The sequence below is a fragment of the Canis lupus genome, chromosome 1, assembly GCF_003254725.2.
Source record: "Canis lupus dingo isolate Sandy chromosome 1, ASM325472v2, whole genome shotgun sequence".
Taxonomy (NCBI): Eukaryota; Metazoa; Chordata; class Mammalia; order Carnivora; family Canidae; genus Canis; species Canis lupus.
In genome coordinates, this window is record NC_064243.1 from 117,879,848 (window position 1) to 117,902,585 (window position 22,738).

Below are 22,738 nucleotides of genomic sequence, written 5' to 3' on the forward strand. Positions count from 1 at the left end.
CCAAAAAAGACCCCAAATAGTCAAAGCAATCAATCTTGAAAATGAACAAAACTAAAGATCTCAAAATCCCAGATTTGAAGATATACTACAAAGCTGTATCACTGACAGAAAAATACACAAACTATTTTTTTTTAAGATTTTATTTATTCATGAGAGACACAGAAAGAGGCAGAGACGTAGGCAGAGAGAGAAGCAGGCTCCATGCAGGGAGCCCGACGTGGGACTTGATCCCAGGACCATGGGATTACACTCAAAGGCAGACGCTCAACTGCTAAGCCACCCAGGTGTCCCTAAAAATACACAAACTATTGAGAGTTTACCAGGATAAAGAGGTTTTACACAACAAAGGAAACCACCAATAAAACAAAAAGGCAACCTACTGAATGGGACTAAATATCTGCAAATGATATATCTAATAAGGGGCTAATATCTAAAGAACTTAGACAACACCAAAAACCAATTTAAAAATGGGGAGAGGACCCGAACATTTTATGAAAGAATACATACAGCTGGGCAACAGAGACATGAAAAGATGCTCAAAGTCACTAATTATCAGAGAAATTCAAATCAAAACTACAATGAGATACCACTTTCATTTGGGCTAGCATTAAATGCACAAGAAATAACAAGTATAGACAAACATGTGGAAATGGGTGGAAATGTAAATTGGTACAACCATTGTGGAAAACAGTATGAGGTTCCTCCAAATATTAAAAATAGAAATATCAAGGACACCTGAATGGCTCAATGGTTGAGTGTCTGCCTTCAGCTCAGGGCGTGATTCTAGAGTCCTGGGATCAAGTCCCACATCAGGCTCCTTGCATGGAGCCTGCTTCTCCTGTCTCTGCCTCTCTCTGTGTCTCTCATGAATAAATAAAATCTTAAAAAATAAATTTGAAAAAATAGAAATATTAGATCCAGTAAGTCCACTACTGGGTATATGCCCAATAAAAACAAACACATTAATTTGAAAAAACATATGCACCCCTATGTTGATTGAAGGATTAAGGGTATTTTTGAGCCAAAATATGTATACAACCTAAGAGTCCACTGATAAATGAATGGGTAAGGATATGGTGTGTGTGTGTGTGTGTGTATATCCAATGGAATATTGCTCACCCATAAAGAATGAGATCTTGCCATTTATAATGACATGGATGGATCGATCTAGAGGGTATTACAGTCAGTGAAGTAAGAAAGAAAAAGGCATATGCCATATGATTTCACCGACACATTTAAACTAAAAATCAGGGCAGCCCGTGTGGCTCAGCGGTTTAGCGCCACCTGCAGCCAGGGGTGTGATCCTGGAGACCGGGGATCGAGTCCCACGTTGGGCTCCCCGCATGGAAATGGAGCCTGTTTCTCCCTCTGCTTCTCTCTATCTCTGTGTGTGTCTCATGAGTAAATAAAATCTTTAAAAAAAATACACTAAAAAAACAAAATGGACAAAGCCAAATTCATAAATATATAGAACTGATGGTTGCCACGGGGAGCAGGTGAGGGAGGGGATTGTGAAATAGGTGAACAAGATTAAGAGGTACAAACTTCCAGTTATAAAATAAGTCATAGAGGTAAAAAGCACAGTATAGAGAATACAGTCAGTAATACTACAATGATATATGTTGATATGGTAACTCCACTTATGGTGAGCATTGCTAAATGTGTAGAATTGTGGGATCAGTGTTGTACAGCTGAAACTTGCCTAGCACTTGCACATCAGCTATACTTGAATAATTTTTAAAAAAGGTTTTAAGTGGGACACTAGTTTCAGGTATGACAAAAACAAAATCTAGCTCCACCCCCCAAAAAACAAAACTCATTCTTCTAATTATTTAAGCACTTAACTATAACTAAGTGTGATTGTGGACAGAATCAGGAACAAGACAGCCTCAACCAATCAATCCCAAAATAATGTGCAACATAGCAGAAAGTGTGGCACAAAACAAGGTAAGTGTTCTCAAATTCATTTTGCATATGGATTCAAATTCAGAAATCCCAGTATTTACATGCAACAAGGAGCCAAGTAGAATCCCGTGCTTTCCTTTCAATGTTTTCCTCATGTATCCGCTCACTGTTATGAGCCCTGGTAAATCTCTCCTAACTTTTTAACCCTGCCTCCTTAAAGATAAGGGTTGGGGATCCTTCTATTGTCCAAGACCATTCAACTCTTCATATTAGTGAATTCCAGCTCCTATGCTAGGGGTGCTATCCTAAATGAATAAAGCATTAAAGCTGATCACTGCATAATTAAGAGAAATGTGACCATGCCTATCATAGGCAGATGGTCAAACTATATTTAGCATAAATAGGTCTCATCCTAAAATTGGATTCTGTTTTAAAAAATAACACTTTTTAAACTTATTACACAACTTGGGGAACTTAAATTTTCAGATGGCAAGCAAGTTGGACAGATGGCAGGCAAGTTGTAACACTACTTATTACAAACACATGATACTACCTTCAATTCTCACAGCATGGGAAAAAGTTTTCCTCTAGCAAGAGATGTAATATAACCCCTTACAATAAAAGTTAAAATGTGTCATAAAGTAAAATGACTCAATATCAACTGTTACAAGAATTTGTATTGCTGGTGGAGCTGTCAATCCTTTATAAATATTTTGAATAGTAATCTGGCAACCAGCACTTTAAAATGTACGATACATGTATCCTTTGACCTAGTAACATATTACCAGAATCTACTAAAAGGAACTAATAGTTTATTATACAAGAAATAAGAACTTATGGGGCTGTGAAGATGCAGAGCAGGAGGCCTTAATTGCACCTTATCCCACAGATACAACTAGATAACACATCAGTGGAAATAACTCAGGACAGTCCAAAAACTAGCAGAATAAACTCCACAACTAGGTGGAGGTAGAAAAGAGAGGTGTCTAGCTGGCGTAGTAGAGCATGCAACACTTGATCTCAGGGTCATGAATTCAAGCCCCACATTGGGCATGGAGCCTATGTTAAAAAATTTTTTTTCTTAGAGGCACCTGGGTGGCTCAGTGGTTGACCGTCTGCCTTTGGCTCAGGTTGTGATCCCAGGATTCTGGGATTGAATCCCACACCAGGCTCCCCACAGGGAGCCTGCTTCTCCCTCTGCTTATGTCTCTGCTTCCCTCTCTGTGTTTCTCATGAATAAATAAAATCTTTAAAAAAATTTTTTTTTAAGGTAGAAAAGAGACCACATCAAAGAAGGCAGGCAAGGTGAAGATGTGGTTTAGGAGCAAAATGGACATGGCCATCCATGGTAGGGAGGGGGTTAATAGCACTGAGAAGGATGAAAAACAGACTTTCACCCCACAAACCCACATACAGGATGGGTATGCATAACATTTACCTTTGAAAGCAAGAGGGACCAAAACTTGAAGAATTCCTGTAACCAGCAGGAGCTAAAGACTGGAATTCCAAAGAATAGATGGCTTGGCTCTGGGAGAGCAGAGAGGATGTTAGGAAGCAGGATCCCCATCCTTAAAGAGACAGCACATGACAAACAGCCAATACAGGAATATCAGAACCAGCAGTTTGGAAAACCAGGAGCAGAGGGAAGTGAGAGTGATTTGCTCATCCCAGAGCATGACCTGAACAGACAGGAATCATGAGTGAACAAAGGAGCTGCCAGGCACCATTTCCCTTCTCCAACCTCAGCATAAACAACAGCTACCTGAGGGAAACAATATAGCACCAATACTCATTACCTAACTTGCCTGCCACTCCTACAACACTTCACCAGATCTGCCCTTTCTAGTTCTGCTCACCTTACTCCTGGTGCTGTAGACCCCATTTACTAGAAGACCAGCACAAACCCTGCCAATGCCACATGTCCCAACCTGTGTGTTTTGCAGGCAGGACCTCAGTTCCAGCAGGGACAGCTATCATTTCACAGGCAGACCACTGCACACCTTGTTAAAATGCTCCCCACTCCCACTGGGGATCAAACACTGCCCACAATAGGCAAGGAAAGCATCTGCAGACAACTGGACTGAAGGAAAAAGAGGCCAATACTCAATAGCAGAGCACGCATAACAAACATAGGGAACACTGCTCTGTAGAGCAATAAAGGATGACATCTTCATAAGACTATTATTAACATCAAAAGAAGCTTATTTTTCAAAACACAGAAACAGAGTTAGATAAAATGAGAAAACAGAAATATGTCTTAAATGAAAGAAGAGGACCAACCACAGCAAGAGAAGTAAGCTAAATGGAAATCAGTAATATGCCTGATAGAGGACTTAATTATGATAAAGATACTCACTAGAGAAGAGAATAGAGGAAATTGTTGAGACATTTAACACAGAGATACAAAGGAACCGAATAGTGATCAATAATGCTATAAATTAAAAACACACTTTATGGAATAAATAGTAGTCTCAGTGACACAGAGAAGTAAATTAATGACCTGGAAGACTAATGGAAAATAACCAAGCTCAGAGCCTTCCTGGGGCCAGTAACACCACAGAGAACAAGCATAGCCCACAATTGGCAGAGAGTCAGTGCACACTACCACGGTGAAAGGAAAAAGTGACTCAGATGCGACAGGATATAAGCAACACACATAGGATACTCTTCTGAAGGGCCAGATTCTGAACAGGGAATATTGCACTACAGGGTACTCCAGGACCTCTTTTTAATAAAGTCACTACTTTCAAGGGCAAGAAGACAGAGGTGTGCTTCCTAACAGAGAAACAGAGAGACAAAGTAAGGAGAGAGAAACTTATTTCAAATGAAAGAATAGGACAAGACCACAGCCAGAGGTCTAACTTAAGCAGCAGATATAAGTAACATGCTTGATAGAGAAAAGCAATAGGATAAGCAATAAAATAGAAAGCAATCAGGATACTTGCTGGACTTCAGAAGAGTGGAAAACACGAATGAGACCCTTAACACACAGATGAAGAACAACGTCAACTCAAACTAAATGAGAAGCATGCTTGACAGAATGAACAGCAGGCTGGAAGAAGCAGAGGAACAAATTAATGACCTAGAAGACAGAGTACTGGAAAGTAATCAAGCTGAAGAAAGAGAGAAAAGAATTATGCAAACCAAGAATAGACTTAGGGAATTCAGTGATTCCATCAAATGTAATAACATTCATATTACACGGTTCTTAGAAGAAGAAAGAGAAGTGGACACAAAAATCTATTTGAAGGGGCACCTGGGTGGCTCAGTCTGGGCTGCCTTTGGCCCACGTCATGATATAGTGATAAATAAATTTAAAAGAGACAAAAGAAAACAGTAACATACAAGGGAAACCCAATAAAGCTAGCATGGAATTTTTCAGCAAAAATTTTGCAAGCCAGTAGAACATGGCATGATCTATTCAAAGTGCTAAATAGGAAAAATCTGCAGCCAAGAACAGTCTATCCAGTAAGGCTATGATTCGGAATAGAAGGAGAGATTAATAGTTTCCCAGACATGGGCACCTGGATGGCTCAGTTGGTTATGTGTCTGCCTTTGATTCAGGTCATGATCCCAGGGTCAGGCCCATGTCAGGCTCTCTGCACAACAGGCAGTCTGCTTCTCTCTCCCCCTCTACCTGCCTCTCTGCCTGCTTGTGCTCTCCCTCTCAAATAAATAAAGGTTTGTTGTTGTTGTTTAAAAAAAAAAAAAAAAAGGTTTCCCTGACAAAAACTAAAGGAGTTCATGACCACTAAACCAGCCTTGCAAGAAATATCCAAGGAGACTTTTTGGTGGAAAGGAGAGACCAAAAGTGACAATATGAGCATAGGAAACACAAAGCAGTAAAAATAGATAACTTCTGTGAAAAAAAAAATCAAGGAAATCACAAGGTAAAAGGATGCAAAACATGACAACATATACCTAAAATTTGAGAAGAATGGTAAACAAGGAGTTCAAACTTAAAACAACCATCAACTTAATGTAGATTTATGAAGAAGTCATATATAAACCTAATAGTAACTATCAAAAAGCACTAATATATATGCAAGAAACAAAAAGAAATCCAAATATATCACGAAAGAAAATCAGCAAGCCATGAAAGACAAGAATCAGAGAGGGGTACCTGGTTGGCTCAGTGGTTGAGCATCTGCCTTCGGCTCAGGTCATGATCCCAGGGTCCTGGGATTGAGTCCTGCATCAGGCTCCTCATGGGTAGTAGCCTGCTTCTCCCTCTGCCTATGTGTCTGCCTCTTTTTCTCTCTCATGAGTAAATAAAATCTTTAAAATAAATCAGAGAAATATTCAGAAACACCCACAAAACAAATAATAAAATGACAATAAATACATATCAATAATTACTCTGAATACAAATGAACTAAATATGCCAATCCTAAGACACATGGTGATAGAATGGATAAAAAAAACAAGACCCATCTGTATCCTGCCCACAAGAGACTAATTTCAGACCTTAACACCTGAAAATTGAAAGTGGGGGTAAAGAAACATCGTGCAAATCAATGTCAAAAGAAAGCAGAGTAGCAATACTTAAATTGGACAAAATAGATCTCAAAACAAAGTCTGTAACGAGACCAAGGAGGATACTATGTTATTACAAAGATACAATCCAACAAGAAGATATAGCGATTGTAAATTATTTATGCACCCAACCACAAGAAAAAATCTGGAAAGACCATAAATACAGGGTGCTTAAATAACATGGAACTAAATACTAACAATGAGTGGGTCAACCAGGAGATTAAAGAATAAAAGTTACATAGAAACAGGGGTGCCTGGGTGGCTCAGATGGTTAAGTGTCTGTCATTAGCTCAGGTCATGATCTCCAGGACCTGGGATCAAGTCCCACATTGGTCTCTGTGCTCAGTGGGGAGTCTGCTTCCCCCTCTCCCTTTGCCTCTCACCCTGCTTGTTCTCTCTCTCTCTCTCTCATAAATAAGATCTCTAAAGAAAAAAAAAGTACATAGGAACAAATAAAAATGAAAACACAATGGTCCAAACCTCCCTGCTTGGCAGGGAACCTGTTTCTCTCTCTCCTCCCGCTACTTGTGTGCTTGCTTTTTCTCTCTTGCTCTCTCTCTATAATAAATAAATAAGCTAGAGATATCACAATTCCAGATTTCAAGATAATACTACAGAGCTATAGTGATCAAAGCAGTATGGTACTAGAATGAAAATAGACACATAGGTCAGTAAGACAGACTAGAGGTCAGAAATAAACCCATGATTATATGGCCAATCTACAAAAAGGTAATAATATGCAATGGGAAAGAGTCTCTTCATCAGATGATGTTGGGAAAACTGGACCGCTTATTACCATACACACACACACACAAAAAAAAAAACCCAAAGTGGATTAAAAACCAAAAATGTGGGATCCCTGGGTGGCGCAGCGGTTTGGCGCCTGCCTTTGGCCCAGGGCGCGATCCTGGAGACCCGGGATCGAATCCCACGTCGGGCTCCCGGTGCGTGGAGCCTGCTTCTCCCTCTGCCTGTGTCTCTGCCTCTCTGTCTCTCTCTGTGTGACTATCATGAATGAATGAATAAAATCTTAAAAAAAAAAAAAAAAAAAAAAACCAAAAATGTGAGACCTAAAACCATAAAAATCCTAGAAGAGAACACAGGGAATAACTTCTCTGACACTGGGCATAGCAACATTTTTAAATATGTCTCCTAAGGCAAGGGAAACAAAAGCAAAAACAAACTACTACTAAGAGTACATCAAAATAATGAACTGCACAGCAAAGGAAATAACTGACAAAACAAAAAGCCCTACTGAATGGGAAAAGTTATCTGGAAATGATATATCCAATAAAGGTTTAGTATCCAAAATACATAAAGAACTTACACAACCCAAAACCAAAAAACAATCCAATTTAAAAATGAGTAGAGACATGAACAGATATTTCTCCAAAGAAAGCATACAGATAGCCAATGAATACATTAAAAGATGCTCATCATCATTCATCATCAGAGAAATACAAATCAGAACCACAATGAGGTAACACCTCACACCTGTCAGAATAGCTAAAATAAAAACACAGGAGACAATGTTGGTGAGGGAAAAAGAACCCTTGTGCACTGTTGCTGGGAATGCACATTGGTACAGCCACTGTGGAAAGGAGTATGGAGGTTCCTCAAAAAATTAAAAATAAAACTACCAAATAAAATAAAAGTAGAACTACCATATGATGCAGTAATTCCACTACTGGGCTTTTACCCTAATAATACAAAAATAAAGTCAAAAAGATATTTGCACCCCTATTTACAATGGCTAAGATATATAAGCAACCCAAGTATCAATCTATAGATGAATAAAGAGGTGATACGCACACACACACACACAATGGAATATTAGTCATAAAAAAAGAATGAAATAAAAAAAAAGAATGAAGAATGAAATCTTGCCATTTGTTAAATGGATAGAGTCAGTATAATGCTAAGTGAAATAAGTTAGGCAGAGAAAGACAAATACCATATGACTTCATTCATATATGGAATTTAGGAAACAAATGAACAAAGAGAAAAAGATTCACACAGAGAACTAGTGGTTGCAGCAGGGAGTTGAGGGAATAGGTGAAATAAGTGAAGGGGATAAAGATAACATGATGAGCACTAAGTAATGTGTACAGAATTGTTGAATCATTATATTTTACACCTGAAATTTATATAACACTGCATGTTAATTATACTTGAATTAAAAAGTAAGAAAGATCTATTTCTCATCCCAATCAAAACCCAAGCATGCTTTAGAAATTGACAAGAAGAGTCTAAAATTCATATAGAAATGCAAAGGACTTAGAATAGCTGAAACAAATTTAAGAATCACAAAGTTAGAAAACCACATTGCCTGATTTTAAGAAATATTTAAAAATCATGTTAAAACTTTAAGATATTTGCAAAAATGTAGATTGAAAAAAAGTCCAGAGAAAGAGTAGCTTTTAAGATCAATTGATTTTTAAGAAAAGAGCAAAGGCAATTAATTAGAATTGGAAGATAGTCCTTCCAATGAATGTTATGAAATAATTAGGTGTCTTTTTTTTTTAAGAACTCTGATCCCAAATTTTACACAATACTAGAATTACCTCAAAATGGCCTAAAACTATAAACCCTCCATTAAGAACACAGGAGAGAATTTTCTCATGTTAGGCAAAGACTTCTTATATAAGACACCATTTAGTAAAAGGGGGAAAAAATACACTGGACTCAGCATTAAAATTTTCTGCTACAGGAGGAACTCTGTTAAGAGAACAACAACAAAAAATAAAAACCCAGAGAAACAAGCCATACTACATTGACAAATATCTGGTTATGGACTTGAACCTAAGTTACTAAGAACTCTCAAAACTCAGGGGACACCTGGTGGCTCAGCGGTTTAGTGCCTGCCTTCAGCCCAGAGCATGATCCTGGAGTCCCGGGATCAGGTCCCACCATCAGGTTCCCTGCATGGAGCCTGCTTCTCCCTCTGCCTGTCTCTGCCTTTCTCTCTGTGTTTCTCATGAATAAATAAACAAAATCTTTTTAAAAAATTCTCAAAACTCAGTAACAGAAGAATGAAATGTTAGCAGGCAAAGGATGTGAACACTTAAGCAAAGAGAAGGGTGGCAGTAAGCATATATAAAAATTCTAAACATGAGTCATTAGGGAAATACAAAATAAAGTCATACAGAAATACCACTATACACTTAACAAGAATGGCTAAAATTAAACCTGATCATATCAAGTGCTATTAATGGCACTAAAATTTTCATACACTGCTGGTGGGAATGCAAAATGGTATGAGCATTTTGGAGCAGTTTTTCAGTTCATAAAGAGATACATGTCTGCTTACCCTTTGACCCATGTGCATTTATCATTTTTAAATTTTTCGTTATTGATGTTTTGACATCTTAAAAAACTTGCTGTCCAAGAAGAGACCACGCGTCCCAGGGCTATCCTGTTCTTGAGATAATAAAGGGTTTAGCCAGGAGCATGTCTCTCATATACAAACCAACAAACCGGAGTCCAAGGCTTCAACTACCCCTTATTTAACATACTGGCTCAGACACACCAAGCCAGTATTCGTCTGGTATAAATCATCCCAGGGTCAGATACTAGACAATTAGAGATTAATTTTATGGTCTAATGCCCATGGGGATTATTCAAACTAGCCAGTCCTTAACTGTTTACTCTGTCCTGCCTTGCCCCTCCTGATGAAACTCCAATGAAGGCTGTGGTCTATGCCTTCCCCTCATTTTATCTGCATCCTGACCAACTCTGGTGCTGTGTGGCCCCGCATAGCATGGTATTCTCTCTTCCCTTGGGAAACAAAGTAAAAAATTCTTTCACCTGGCACTGACCCCGCTGTGTCGTCACTCTATCACCTCCATAAATTAAAATGCCATGGGTACAGATGAGACACTCAAGCCTTTTGCTCCTAAGTATTAACCCAAGAGAAAGATTCATACATGAATCTCCATAGCATCTATATTCATAAAAGCTCTAAACTAGAATCAACCCAAATATCTAACAAAGTACATGTAACATGGAGGAATCTTAAAATAATTACTGTGTCAGAGGGAAAAAGGCAAAAGAGTAAACATTTTGTATTCCATTTATATAAAATTCTGGAAAAGGAAGTTTATAATGAAGATAGAAAATCAATGCTCATGAGTATGGGGAACCAGGGAGGGAGGGACAGAGGGATTCTAAAGAGGGATGAGGTAATTTTGAGAGTGAAAAATACATTCGATATCATGATTATGGTGATGGTTTCATGGGCATATACATAAGAAAAAACATAACATTTTATACTTTGTGCACAGTTCATGGTACATCAATGATATCTCAATAGAGCTTTTAAAAAATAGTTCCGGATAAAAATCTGGATTTCCTGCTTCTCTTGAAAAACCGGATCAACCATAATTATCCTCATCCCTTGGCAGCAGCCCTGATTCAATGGAAAGAAAGAATAAAGACAGTCTGAGAGTCACAAAAGTCACACCTTTGGGCTATGATCTCTCTTATTCCTGTCTCCATTTTCTTGCCTGTGTAATGGCAGCTTTGAAGTAAAAAAGACCAAATAGCATCAGCTATTCAGAATACTTTAAGATTTGCTCTGCCAGCGACCTTGTCAATAAGAGACATAAATCTAGAATTTGTGAGACTATCTCTATATCCTCATCCTTCACTGTTACAGTGACCAGAATATTTTTGGAAGCACCTTTGGATGGGGGCATGTCCTCTCTAGTTTGCTTCCCAAACTCTACTAATCACACTCAGTGTGTGAATGTAATTATGGTGACCTTCAATGGCCAGTGAACTCATGATTTCCTCCAGGGAAATGGAAAGAGTGAGTAGAGAGGCCCACCTTCCCTGAGCACATTGAGTAACCTGATGTACATTTGTCAGCCAGTATAGGTGAGATGGTTTCTGCCACAGGTACTGGCAGTGATTTAACTCTGGCATGGGCTTTGGGCAGGTCAGAAAGTGCAATGCAGTTCCCGAAAGCTTATTCAGATGTATGAGATATACCTTCTGGTTGATGGGTACTTCAGAAAGGCTACTGTCTGAACTTCTCCTTGGTGCCACGCATGTTAACCAAGCAGATAGCACACACTCTGCACTCCAAAGGCCTTTGTCCAGTTTGAACATTCCAGTATCAAATAAGGAAAGGCCATTAGGGGTGCCTTGGTGGCTCAGTCGGTTAAGTGGCTTCCTTCAGCTCAAGTCATAATCTGAGGGTCCTGGGACCAAGTCCCATGTTGGGATTCCTCCTCAGTGGAGAGCCTGCTTCTCCCTCTCCCCACTGCTTGTGTGCTCTCTCTCACAAATAAATAAAATCTGGGGGAAAAAAAAAAAAAAGGAAAGGCCATTAGCTTAAGGCTGTCCCACCTGTCTTTGGTGGGCAGTAAGGCCAGAGCTCTGCCTAAAGAATTTTCCACATTTGCTACATTCATAAGATCTCTCACTAGTGTGGCTTTTCTGGTGCTGAACAAGTCTATTTCTGGCTCAAGGCTTTATCACATTCACTACACTCATGAGGTCTTTCTCCATTGTGAATTCTCTTATGTTGAACAAGTCTGTGCGTGTAGCTGAAGGCTTTCCCACATCTGCTGCATTCATAAGGCCTTCCTATAATACTAATTCTTCAGTGCATGATAAGGTTGGAGTAATAATTTACTACATTCACTGTACTCATATGGCCTTGCTCTACTGTGAATTCACTGGTGTACCATAAGGCTGGAGTTAAAACTAAACAATTTCCTACATCTGCTGCACTCATAAGGCCCTTCTCCAGTGTGGACCCTCTGGTGTTAAGCAAATGTGTGTTTGCTGCTATAGGTTTTCCCACACTAGCTTCATTCTCCTGTGTGAAGTTTTTTATGTGGAACAAGGTAGGCCCTTCTGATGTGGTTTTTCCCACATTCACTGCATGCATAAGGTTTTTCTCCAGTGTGAACTCTCTGGTGCTTAACAAGCCTATTTTTATAGCTAAAGGTTCTCCCACACTCAGTGCACCTTTCTTGCCCTTCTCTAGTGTAAAAGACCTCCCTGCACTCAATGCTTCTGGGTGCATTCCCTTTGCTATGAGTGGTCTGGTGCTGGAGAAGGTCCAAGCTAAGGAGGAGCTTCTTTCCACTATCCCCACAGGTGAAGGGATTCTCTGACACGTGGACTCTGCGATCTTTTTTTTTTTTTTTTAAGATTTTATTTATTTATTCATGAGAGAGAGAGAGAGAGGCAGAGGGAGAAGCAGGCTCCATACATGGAACCTGATGCGGGACCCGATCCCGGGTCTCCAGGATCACGCCCTGGGCTGAAGGCGGCGCTAAACCGCTGAGCCACCTGGACTGCCCTGGACTCCGCAATCTTAACAAACAAAGCCCACTTTCCATCCATTCTGAGGTGTTTCTCTGCACTGTGCCGCTTTTGTCGCTGGTGAATACTTACACTGAGCCAGAGCTGACTCCCATGTGCTGCGCACATAGGTAATTTCTGCCTGGGGGATATTTCCTGGTGCTTAACCAGGTGTAAAATGTCTTGCAAGACTGGGTCACACATCCCACAAGGATAGATATTCTGGGTGGTTGGACCTGCCTTGAGAATCGTGAGTTGTGACATGCCTTGAGAGTGTGTCTCCCCATCCTCCACTCAAAACTGACAACCTGAAAGCAGAAAAATGGTGAACTACACGTAGACTTCAGTGGGAGAGGGCAGCTCCATCACTAAGGTTTACCTTACAAACCCAGGGATAAGCACACAGGTCGGGGGGACAAGGGGCTAAAGTTAGGGTGAGGAGGGTCTGTCACACAGTACTGAGCCTGCAGGGCCATACAATGAAGAACATACATGCGGAGGTCTACTGTAGGCAAGAACAGCAATAGGATGCAGCACAGGACAGAGGCTGGGTCTCCCAGCTCAATTCTCTACAAATGACTCAGCAGGGGCTTGTCTGCTTGTGGCACATGAGTGATGTGTAGAAGGGTGTTTGGACCCTGGAAAACCAACTGCAACCCAGTATCTGTATTCATGAACCACTTAGGATATGTGCACATCTCACAGCCCATTCTGTGTAGCCCAGTGTTGGAGAGCACTTCAGAGGGAGCAGTGGAAAGGAATAGGGAAACCTGGAGGCCAGACACGGGTGGATTAGCCCTGGCCAGAAGTCAGAGGAGGAATGATAACAGGGCAGAATGTCAAGAGTGGCACTAAAAGACAGAAATGATTTATGGCCAGTCCTTGATATGAATACAATGGTGGGCATTGGAAAGGTTCCTGGTATGATGTGAACCCAGCCTGACACTGAGCCATCTCCCACTTCCCAGGGCCAGCCCCCCTCTTGCTGTGACTGGAGTCACATCTGCTTTATCAGGCACCCATGTCTCTCCCTGTAGCCCCAGTTGGACAACTATGCATATCTGGGAAGATACAAGTCCTAAAGGAAGGACAAGGGAGTGGACAGCCCTGGCACAGAGCGACCCGCTCCATGACAGACCACAGGAATGAAAATGGAATATTACCAAAGAACCTTGGAAGAGTGTCTACAGGAATAGCTCAGTGGTGCCTACGAGAAGTGATACGTCAATGCTTTCAATTTCCGGCCCACTCAGACATGGGGAAATGCCAGCTACAGAGAAGTGGCTAGAATCCGGGGCAGAGCTGCAATGAATTTGGACAGTCACTGCCAGAGTGGGGCCAAGTCTGGTGGGATCCAACTGGTTTCACTGAAAGACTTCCTACCCCCATATCCTTCCCTGCACATCTTCAGGGATGCCCAAGGGCTTGGGGAGAGGATGGGGAAGTGTGATCTGCCCGGCCAGGCACCCACAGTGCCTACACAGGAAAATTTAGAAGGGAGCAATGTCCACAGTCTGGCTGTGAGAAGGAAAGAGCAGCCCCTGGAGAAACGAGGAAGGAGAGAGCCCCGTCAGGGATGCTGGGGTGAGGGTGAGAGACTTACCCAGTCCACAAGTGCAAAGTTCTCTGGCATCACATTCCAGTACAGGAGTCTCTGAGTCCTATCCCTCAGGAGTAGCTCCCACTCCTCCTGAGACAAGCCCACAGCCACATTCTCAAAGGTCACTGCAGCCTACCATGATGGGGAGAGCAATGTCCCTGAGCCACCTCTCACTGCGACCTTCAGTCTACCCACCAAACATCCACTCCCTGCCCCCTACCCCAGCTCCAAAACTCACAGGATCTGCAAGGCCCAGATGCCACTGGCACTAACTCTCCCCTCTGTCCTACTGATCACTGTGTCACCGCATATCATGCCCACACGGGCATGAAGGCAGATAAATGTCATTCAAGCACTGGGCCTGACATGAAAGGCCCCACCTCTCTTGCTAGCACATTCCTCAGGGGTTCCCACAGCGTGTGCCTCCCAGACACAACCAAACATGGGCTCAGCTTCCCCCCTTAGGCTGCTATGAGCAAGGCCATGGGACCCTCAGTTCTCCCTCTCTCCACTGAGCACATTGCTCCATGGACCACATTGCCCTCCTGTCCCCAGGTCCCACCCTCACTCCGTCATGGCCACCTCCTCTACCCCAGCCCACATCCATGGTATGTTCCTGGCCTCTACATGCCACTCTGTCCTGCCAGAGAGTGCTTGGCAAATACAATCAGGATCCCTCCTGCCCTGGACCCGGAGTGGCGCACATGCCAGGGGAAGCCCCTAGCCCTGCTTCAAAGGCCTCTCCACCACGCCCTTTCCTGCTTAGGCCTCAGCCACCTGGAAGCACATGCAGGGCTCAGATACCTTAAGCCTCTCCTGCTGTGTGCTGTATGCACTGTCCCCTCACCACAGTCAACCCTTCCTCTTTCCAGCCAAGTCTCACCCAATACTCCACCCCACTGGCCCTGGCCTTCAGTGACCCTCCTGTCTGCTGCTGAGTTTATCTACCAGCCTGTGTAAGGCTCTCCAGGCCCCACAAGGTCACCACAGAAGCCTGGCCAGCCCTTAGAGGGCTGAGGAAGCACCGGCCTTGGCCTCCCTGTCATCTCACTCCCATTACTGTTGTGCTTCCACGTCCATCCCACGTCCACTCCCCTGTGCCAGCCTCAGCCCCCTTCTAGCCCCACCTCTCTCCCACACCCACCTCCCCCCCACACCCACTACTCCCGGTCATCTGTCCTTGGGATGCTCATCAACCCCATTCGGATGCCCAAGACACAGGTCCAGTCCTCTAGCCAGGTCCTCTGCTTTTCTGCCCCTTAGCCACCATGATCTGAACGTATCTCCTCCTAATGTGACTCCTAGCTCCACCCCTGTCCACACATAGGCCACCGCCTCATGATGTCTCCAACCTGAATCCTGAATCCTTCCTTTAACTCCAGACCTATGTGTCCAGCTATTCACTCAGTGACTCCACTACAACATCTCAGACTCAACATGGGCAAAATTGAACTCCTAATAATCCTAAATAGAACTCCTACTCACTTCCCCATCTCTCAGCTGATGGATCTCCCCCAGCTGCAAAGGTCAAAATTTAGGCTTATCCCAAACTCCTCCCTTTCTCCCTCCCCTTCCACATCAGCTTCTTTGGACCTACTGTAAAAACAAATCCAGAAACTGTATGTTTTCTCCACAGCCGCTACTGTGTTCCAGCCACCAACCTGGTCCAGTTGTCCCCATGCTTGTCTAGACTGCTTCAGTGGCCTCCCTCACCCCTGTGTCTGTTCTCTACTCTGCAACCAGAGAAAGTCTATCAAGACCTCCCCTCTTCTATACCAAATCTTCCAAGGTCGAAGTAGAGGCACAGTTCCTCAGCCTGCGATTTCAGGACCTCCTGCATCCTGGCTGTCTGGTCCCACCAGTCATGAAGGAGACCTGTGGCTGTCACTCTGTCTCACCTGCAAGCCCATGCACATGGTGATCCCTATGCCAGTAATACCTTCTACAAGACAGTCTATTGGTGGCCAGAAATCAGGACCTCTCCATATAACCCCTCACCTGGGTTCAGGATCCTGAGTCTGAGGAGAGGCCTCAGAACCAACAGCAGTAGAGTGGCTGGCATGGATTCCTGGAATGCATCCCAGAGATCATAAATGGGAGATGGGGCAGGTGAGGGCCTGAGACAATATTTACTCACCTGTGCATGGCTCCTAAGTGCTTCTGAAGCCATGGAAACATGTGGAGAGAGTGAGATTGGGAAGGAAGGGCATGCATGTTGGAGTCCTAAGGGCTGACCCAGTCTAGTGCCTTCCCTGAAGCAAGGTGACCTCCAGCTGACTCTTTAAATTCCTGGGCTTCAGGGATGCCTGGGTAGCTCAGCAGTTGAGCTCCTGCCTTCAGCCCAGGGTGTGATCCTGGAGTCCCAGGACTGAGTCCCACATCGGGCTCCCTGCATGGAGCCTGCTTCTCCCTCTGCCTATATCTCTGCCTCTCTCTGTGTGTGTCTCTCATGGATAAATAAATAAAATCTTTTTTAAAAAATTAAAAATAAATGAATAAATAAATCCTGGGCTTCAGTCCTTGCTGCTGCCTCTTACTAGCTGTGTGACCTAAGACTAGATAGAACCCAATCTCCCTGTGGCTCAGTGTCTTCATCTATAAAACAGGCATAAGAATGGAAGCAACCTTGGGATACCAGGGTGGCACAGTTGGGCATCTAAGTCTTGGTTTTGGTTCAGGTCCTGATCTCAGGTGCAGAGTCTGCCTGGGATTCTCTCTCCATTTCCCTGTGCCCCTCCTGCTCATGCTTGCTCTCTCAAATAAACAAATATTTATATTTATATATATTTTTTAAAATGGCAGCAACCTTATAGGACTGGTGTTGATATCAAAAGTATTAGTGTATGTCAAGTGCCAAATGTAAGCTGTTACTGTCCACAGAATTAAGGCTTTAAGGTTTTCAGGTCAAATGGTTTGATGGGTTTTTGAAAGTTTGGACTTGTGTTATACTTAACTTTTGGGCATTTAAGAAAATGTAATATTTAAGACTTTTTAGTGTCTTAACATAGTGCTTTGTGGTATACTGCGGTGTGAGCCAAATGTTAAACGCTTGCGTAGTTAACTGTTAAACGCATACATGTGTGTTTAATTGCTTACCTGTTACACATTTAGAACTGATCACTTAATGCTGAAATGAATGGTTGTTTCATAGCAATTCCTAAATTCAAAATTAAGAAGGCACTGTGCTGGCTGAGTGGATGCTAGTTTTCTATTTTTAAAATATCTCGTAATTGCATCTGTTCTCTCAGCACTACAGCTACCTCTCTGGTCCAGCCCTGTGGTAACTGCCATGGAGTCTGTTGCAGTAGCCTCCACAAGTCACCCCATCTCCACTTTCATCAACCTCACCTCCACCCCCACTCCCATCTCTGAGCATCCTTAGGAATCATTTAAAACTCGAACTCTGGGATCCCTGGGTGGCTCAGCAGTTTGGTGCTTGCCTTCGGCCCAAGAGCATGATCCTGGAGTCTCGGGATCGAGTCCCACATCAGGCTCCCTGCATGGAGCCTGCTTCTCCCTCTGCCTGTGTCTCTGCGTGTGTGTGTGTGTGTGTGTGTGTGTGTGTGTGTGTCTCATGAATAAATAAATAAAATCTTTAAAAAATAAATAAAACTCAAACTCAGCTCCAGTGTCTCTGTTCACAACCCTCTATGGCTACCAGCGCCCTCAGAACACAAGCCCAGATGCTCAGCTGACTGCCATTTAACATGTGGCTCATCCACACGTGAGGTTTCCTGTGGACAGAAGATTCGTCGCACCTCCATACTTCTGCACATGCTGGTCCCTCTACATGTAACCCTGTTCCAGTCATCACAGGGGGTGTCAGAAATGGGGACTACCCCCAGGAACGTTGCGCTGTCCTGAACAAAGGGGAGAGGCTGAGGATTCAGAGGTGGGATCCAGACAGGTCAGGGCCCTGGACACATAGCATCAACCTGCGCGAGGTCTCTCAATGAGGCTGCCGGAGAGTCTGCGGCTTGGTGAAGCCAGGAGGAGTGGGAGACTTAGGTTCAGCCAAACCCCCCACCCCAGCCTACCCCCCACGGGGAGTCACAGCAAGCGGCGCTCTCAGACTTGCCTCTTTGAGCGAAGCACAAAGGAGCCTCCACACAGTTTTCCAAATCAAAACCACAATAAGATCCCACCTCACACCAGTGAGAATGGTAAAAACTAACAAGATAGGAAACAACAAATGTTGGAGAAGATGTAGAGAAAGGGGAACCCGCTTGCACTGTTGGTGGGAATGTGAACTGGTGCAGCCACTCCGGAAAACTGTGTGGAGGTTCCTCAAAGAGTTAAAAATAGACCTGCCCTACGACCCAGCAATTGCACTGCTGGGGATTTACCCCAAAGATACAGATGCAATGAAACGCCGGGACACCTGCACCCCGATGTTTATAGCAGAAGTGTCCACAATAGCCAAACTGTGAAAGGAGCCTCGGTGTCCATCAAAAAATGAATGGATAAAGAAGATGTGGTCCATATATACAATGGAATATTACTCAGCCATTAGAAGAGACAAATACCCAGCATCTGCTTTGACATGAATGGAACTGGAGGGTATTATGCTGAGTGAAGTTAGTCAATCAGAGGACAAACATATGGTCTCATTCATTCGGGGAATATAAAAAATAGTGACAGGAATTAAAGGGAAAAGGAGAGAAAATGAGTGGGAAACATCAGTGAGGACAGAACATGAGAGACTCCCAACTCTGGGAACAAGGGGTAGTGGAAGGGGAGGTGGGCAGGGGATTGGGGTGACTGGGTGATGGGCACTGACGGGGGCACTTGACAGGATGAGCACTGGGTGTTATACTGTATGTTGGCAAATTGAACTCCAGTAAAAAAAAAAATATACCAAAAAATCTGAGCACTCTTAATATCTGATTAGGTTCCTCATCCTCTATCATCTCCCAGGTCATGTCGATCACCTTGACCTATATTCAGCAAGAACCCTGTTAGATCATTTTAGCCAATACCTCTAATGTTTCCTCTTAGTAATTTTCGAACCGCTGACCCCCCTCCCTGCTTCTTGGCTATAAATTCCCACTTGCTCATGCTGTAAAATAAAAATATTTTATTTATTCATGAGATACACAGAAAGAGAGGTAGAGACACAGGCAGAAGGGGGAGCAGGCTCCCTGGAGGGAGCCTGATAATGGGACTCAATCGCAGGACCCCTGGATCATGACCTGAGCCAAAGGCAGATGCTCAACCACTGAGCCACCCAGGCACCCTTGTTTAACATTGTTATATTTAGGGATCCCTGGGTGGCGCAGCGGTTTAGCTCCTGCCTTTGGCCCAGGGCGCGATCCTGGAGACCCGGGATCGAATCCCACATCGGGCTCCCGGAGCATGGAGCCTGCTTCTCCCTCTGCCTATGTCTCTGCCTCTCTGTGTGTGTGTGTGTGTGTGTGTGTGTGTGTGTGTGTGACTATCATAAATTAAAAAAAAAAAACATTGTTATATTTACTCCCTACTTAAAGAATGCTCTTACATCCCTACTGCATTCGAGACACTACTATAGGTGCAAGGAACACATCAAGATCCAAAGAGACAAAAAGACCTTTGCTTTGATGAGGCTTACATTTTAGTCAAGTTAAATAGAGAGTAAACACGAATGGCACACTGGCAAATTATATTTTATATGTGATAAAATAGTAAGGAAAAAAACATTAAAGGTGTTTAACTGGAAATATTTTAAGAGTTTGCAGGCATAGATTATAAAGGGAAGACCTCATTAGTAAGAGGGCATTTTAAGGAAAGATTAAAAGAAGTGAGGGTCTCAATTATGTAGGTATCTTGCAAGATAACTAGGTAGAGGAAACAGGAATGGCAAAGACCCTAAGTTCAGATAATTCCTGTTCCATTCTAGAAGAAGCAAGGAGGGTGGTATATGTTCAACCAGGTGAGTGAGGAGTATAGAAAGAGGTGAGTAAAGGATCTAACAGGAGCCAGATACATATACCATGGCAGGCCATTTAAAGGGAATTTTTATATATCACCAAGTGAATTGGGGAACCCTGACAGGAACAGAAGAACAGAACCTGTCTATATTGTTAATAAACTATTGTGACTCCTGCCTTGAGAATTGTTAGAAGCAGGGATTTGAACAGTAGAAGGATAGGACCTGTTCATGACTCCTATCAGGCGTTATATCATGAATGAGCATTAACATTAGAAATGGAGAGTGAAGGGCACCTGGGTGGCTCAGTAAATTAAGCCTCTGACTTCAGTTCATGATCTCAGGGTCCTGGGATGAAGCCCACACTGAACTGGGAGTCTGCTTGGGATTCTCTCTCTCCCTCTCCCCCTCCTCCTGTTCATTCTCTCTCTTTCTCTCTGTCATAAATAAAAATAAATAAATAAATAAATAAATAAATAAATAAATAAATAAATCTTTTTAAAAACAAAACAAAAAAAGAAATGAGTGCACTCAGAGGAATAATACACCCATCCAAGTGAGTGGGAATGTGCTTCTGATCAGGCGGCTGCTGCAGTTATGATGAAAAGTGTTCACATTCTTTATGTATGTTGAAAAAAAAAGTCCAACTAGGTTTCTTATGGGATTGCATGTGGATCGTGAGAGCAATTAACTTGTTGCAGGACAGTGTCTCACTTGCAGATACCTCTGAAAACTGTGACAGAATTATAATCATACAATTGTTTGATAGAAAAATACAAACATTAAAGAGAATCGTGTGTTTGACGTTGTATGTCTCCAATCAGAAATGTGATCTTCCTAGCAATAAATACAAACTCATTAATTTTTCCAATGGCAGATTAAAGTAAATTATCATTAACATTGCACTTGACCAGTGTGTTTACACACTGTTACCGATTGTCTCATGTTTATTAACTTTAGCCCCTCAATAATCCTGAGTGAGTGTTTTGTGTTCTCATTTTAGAATATGTCTGTGATCGTGCACACGTGGGTGGTTACCCAGCTCTAGCTTCTCAGATGGCCCAAATGAAACCAGTCTCAGCCTCCTGTAGCCCTCACTGTATCATATTACAAGAGGCACCAAGGATAATTCTTAAGTTCTTGGCCTGAGCAACTGGTAAGATGCATTTACCATCAGCTGAAACAAGGAAGCTGTAGATGAAGGAGGTTTGGAGAGAAGCTCAGGATTTTGGTTTTCCATGTGTTCATATTGAGATTCTTGTGAGACATCACAGTGTATATGTCATGTAAGCAATTCACTCTATATGACCAAATTTGAGGAGAGGGGTCTGGACTGGAAATATAAAAGAATGGTTTCTTATGGTTCTATTTCAAGTCATGATTCTGAATGAAACCATTAAGAGAATGAGGAAGGATAGAGAAGGGAGAGAACAAAGGATGAGCCTGGTCAAATGCAATGCTAAATAGTTGTGCCAGTGGGATAAACTAACAACATCATGTTGGGAATTCTAAAAGTGATAGGAAAAACAGAATAAGCAAAGTCATAGAAGTCAAGACTGGATTTAAAAATTTCTTGGGCCCCTGGGTAGCTCAGTTGGTTAATCATCTGCCTTTGGCTCAGGTCATGATCTCAGGGTCCTGGAATGGAGCCCCATGTTGGGCTCCCTGCTCAAACGGGAGTCTCCTTCTCCCTCTCCCTCTGCCCGCCACTCTGCCTGCTTGTGTGCTCTCTCTCTCTCTCAAATTAAATAAATAAATAAATAAATAAATAAATAAATAAATAATCAATCTTTTAACAAAATAAAGACATCTGCAGGTAAAGTGAGGGGGGTGAAAAACCATTTATCATGCCAATGGACATAAACAAAAAAAAGCTGGAGTAGCCATACTTAGACAAATTAGATTTTTTTAAATTTATTTATTCATGATAGAGAGACAGAGAGAGAGAGAGAGGCAGAGACACAGGAGGAGGGAGAAGCAGGCTCCATGCCGGGAACCAAACGTGGGACTTGATCCTGGGACTCCAGGATCACGCCCTGGGCCAAAGGCAAGCACCAAACTGCTGAGCCACCCAGGGATCCCCGAAAAATTAGATTTTACATCAAAGACTGTAACAAAGATAAAGAAGGGCACTATATCATCATAAAGGTGTCTATCCAGTAAGAAGATCTAATAATTGTAAAAATTTATGCCAAATATATAAATCAATTAATAACAAACATAAGGAAACTCATTGGTAACAATAAAATAATAGTAGGGGACTTTAGCACTCCACTTCCAGCAATGGACAGATCATCTAAGCAGAAAATTAATAAGGAAATTATTAATGATAATGGCTTTGAATGACATACTGGACAAGATGGACATACAGATAAATTCAGAAAATTTCATCCTAAAGCAGCAGAATACACATTCTTTTTGAGTGCACACGGGACATGCTCAGAAGAGATCACATACTGGGTCACAAATCAGGC

General features: G+C 42.6%; 2 protein-coding genes across 31 annotated transcripts in view; one reads left to right on the plus strand and one right to left on the minus strand.

Annotated features, from left to right (window-relative positions):
• The window catches only part of LOC112645543 (histo-blood group ABO system transferase-like), a 114,541-nt gene that overhangs the window by 72,143 nt on the left and 19,660 nt on the right, over positions 1–22,738 (plus strand). The window contains exons 5-6 of one of the 30 annotated variants that reach the window (XR_007402998.1): positions 13,797–14,349; positions 15,996–21,420. The exons of 28 other annotated variants lie outside the window; for them this stretch is intronic. The gene's annotated coding sequence lies outside the window, so the exon portion shown is untranslated. The remainder of the gene's footprint in view (positions 1–13,796; positions 14,350–15,995; positions 21,421–22,738) is intronic. One more of the 30 variants, XR_007403000.1, reaches the window with a different exon arrangement.
• LOC112645540 (zinc finger protein 181) overlaps positions 1–22,738 on the minus strand; it is a 73,703-nt gene that overhangs the window by 35,871 nt on the left and 15,094 nt on the right. The window lies entirely within an intron of this gene.